General features: G+C 53.6%; 1 long non-coding RNA gene across 1 annotated transcript in view; it reads right to left on the reverse strand.

Moving 5' to 3' along the window:
• LOC105517947 overlaps nt 1-3,153 on the reverse strand; it is an 8,144-nt gene that overhangs the window by 713 nt on the left and 4,278 nt on the right. The gene's annotated exons all lie outside the window — the stretch shown is intronic.

Consider the following 3,153-nt stretch of genomic DNA (forward strand, 5'->3'; position numbering starts at 1 on the left):
TGCCCAGCCCGGCCTCGCCCGGCTCCCGGCCTCCCGCGCGTTCTTCGAGCTTGGTGGCTAAGCCACCAAGTCTTTCCATCTCAGTCTGTCCATCCCATCCTGCCCATCTTTCCTTTGTGTCCCCACTCTTCTCTCTGGGGCCCTTCCCATCCTTGTCCTTCTTTTAGCATTGGCTCTTTGAGCCTCTCTGGGGTTCTCTTCCCATCTCTCTCTTTTTGTCTTATCTCTCTGTCCTCTCTTATCTCTCTCATGTCTCTGTCCATGTCTCTCTGGTTATCATCTTCTCTGCTTTTATTCCCTTCTTTCTGACCCTTTCTGCCACTTTTTAGTTGTTTATTTCTATCTGTCTCCGAGTGTCCCGAAGTCCCAGGCCTGTCCCCACCAGTGCCTCTTCCTCATTGTTTTTAAAACATCTGTCCTTGGGCCTCCCATCTCTTTCCCCACTCCTTGTCTCTCTGGATCTTTCTGTCACCGAATCTCCATTTCTCTTCATCCACCCCACCCTGAGGGCCCCACATCTCCAGGCCTCATACCTCCTGCCCTCTCAAGGCTGTGAACCTGGCCACAGACCAGAGACTGGAAGGCTCCAGCCAGCTCTGGCCTGGCCAGCCCAGCCCCGCCTAGTAGGCAGGAGGCAGGTGGGGTGGGGAGGTGCAAGGCCTGGAACCCCCTTTCCAAGGAAACAAGACAGAAGTAGAAAAGGCCCCATAGGCACCCAGGCCCTGCTCCTGTGCTTCAGACAAGCTCTCCCATGCCCCTCCCCAATGAGGCCCAGGGCCTTGGGATCCGGTGGTCCCAATAAGGACACCTCATTAGAGCAGTTATTCAGCATGGCGCTGGCGACAGCAGATAAGCCTTATCAGCTCATCTCCCCTCCCACAGACAGACAGAAAGTGCCCCAGCAAATGGTACCCTGGAGCTCCACTGGCGGCCTGCCCTGCTGGTTAAGGAAGGTCTGGATGGTGGGTGATCCTGCAGGATGCACACCCCGCATGTCACCAAGGACACACTTTTCCACAGTCCACAGAACAAGGCAGTGCTGGCCACAGAAACATGCATTTCAAAGATACAGTCATATATACAGTTACTCACAACCCAGATACGCAGACACAAACACCCACTGCAACACACATCAGTTCATACATGGAGTTGTATATAGACAGCAGACACACTCGGATACATCTCCTCCTCCCCACCATCAGTTCAAAGATACAATGATATACAATGATACCTATGCTGTCAAAGAGAGATGCACACGCACACAGCCAAATGCCTGTTCAAATACACAAACAACATGCCCCAACAGCCATCAATTAATAAACAGAATTATACATGGACATCCAGACACATGCAACATACCACACACACACCCTTACACATACACCAGTTCAAGGACACATGCAGATACCCAGGTATAAACTATTAAAGACACACACAGGCCAGGCGCAGTGGCTCACGCCTATAATCCCAGGACTTTGGGAGGTCGAGGTGGGAGGATTGCTTGAGTCCGGGAGTTTGAGACCAGTCTGAGCAACATAGTGAGACCATGTTTCTACAAAAATAAAAATAAAAAAATTAGCCAGGCATGTTGGCACATGCCTGTGGTCCCAGATACTCAGGAGGCTGAGGTGGGAGAATGGCTTGAACCTGGGAGGTTAAGGCTGCAGTGAGCGGTGATTGAACCACTGCACTTCAGTCTGGGTAACAGATCAAGACCAGGTCTCAAGAAACAAAACAAAACAACAACAACAAAAATACACACAGTTTAACATATGCCTAGATACATGCACATACACACACAAATACACACTCCAAAACATGCCAATTCATAGACATGCCACACACTGCTACAGACACACAGGCAAACACTTGGAAATCCCCACCCCTCTTTACACGAGTCTCTGACATGATGACCCCACAGACACAGAGCCAAAGGGACACACAACCATTTCCACAGACACACTCTCTTGTGCCAGCTTCCAGGGTCATGCTCTGAAATAGCCACATTGTGACCTACTGCCCAATACACAAACTCTCAGGAACCCACAAGAAGAAATGGACATACTAATACATCCAGTTTTGCAGACACTCCTGTGTGCTCATAAGTGTGCACAGACACACCTGGGCACACAGGACATAGACTGTGAGCCACACGCATAGAACACACAAACAATGCAATAGTCACCACCAGATTTGGAGAAAGACCTATAGACAGCAGGTGTCACAAAGACCAGGGGCCAGAAACACTCCTCTGGGGCACACCTGGGCACAGGAGCACAGATTTCCCAGTCCTTCCAAGCCCAAGCACTTTCTCTCCGGGCCCAAGGTCCCCAGGTCACTCTTTGATCTGCTGGAATAGGAATCAGGGGTCGGGGTGGGGGGACACTGACTGGCTGAATCCCTTAGTAAGAACTTTGGCAGCACAAGAACTGAACTCTTTTTGCCCACAAACCCAGGGGCCTTCTGGGGATGAGGACTCCCACACTCCCTTTCTCCCCTCCTGCCCCCCACTTCTGTGAACAAGCCCTCTGCACCCTTCCCTGCTTTCCCCATTGTGAGAGTCTGCCCCAAGGAGATGGGCCAGGGGGACGCCAGACAGTGGACTTCTAAAGTGCTCAGGGTCCCCCCGAGTTAGGAACTGGAGTAGGGGTGGGACAGGGAGAGGGGCTACGCCTGCACTTAGCTAAACCAGCCTGGCAGTGAGGGCGTCCTGAGTGTGAGCCAGAGTGCCGAGTTGCATCTGATTGTGTGACCGTGTGTGTCGGTGTGACCCAGGCCGTCTGTCTGAGGATGTCCTCACGGCCACAGCTGCGTGCACATGTGCAGGGATGTGTGCGTGTCCACGTGAGCACTCCTGGAAGTGGGTTGAAGACAGAGGAGCGGGCGTCTGTGTACCATTGTCAGTGAGTGCGTGTGCCCACAGCTCCTGAGGGTCCCCAGGGAGACTCTCAGTAAAGACATGTCCCAAGCTTTCTGAGCGAGCATCCCTGAGGTCAGGGGCACGCGTGTGCGCTCCGGAGAGGGCGGGAGCGGCCTGGAGTGTGGATGCGCAGGGTGTGCACGCCCTGAGTGCCTAGCGGCCCTTGGCTGGCCAGGCGGCTGGACCTGGTAGGCCGGGTGCAGAGCCCCGGGCACCCTCCTGCCCCCTGCGGC

Source organism: Colobus angolensis, unplaced genomic scaffold, assembly GCF_000951035.1.
Source record: "Colobus angolensis palliatus isolate OR3802 unplaced genomic scaffold, Cang.pa_1.0 Scaffold31, whole genome shotgun sequence".
Classification (NCBI taxonomy): domain Eukaryota; kingdom Metazoa; phylum Chordata; class Mammalia; order Primates; family Cercopithecidae; genus Colobus; species Colobus angolensis.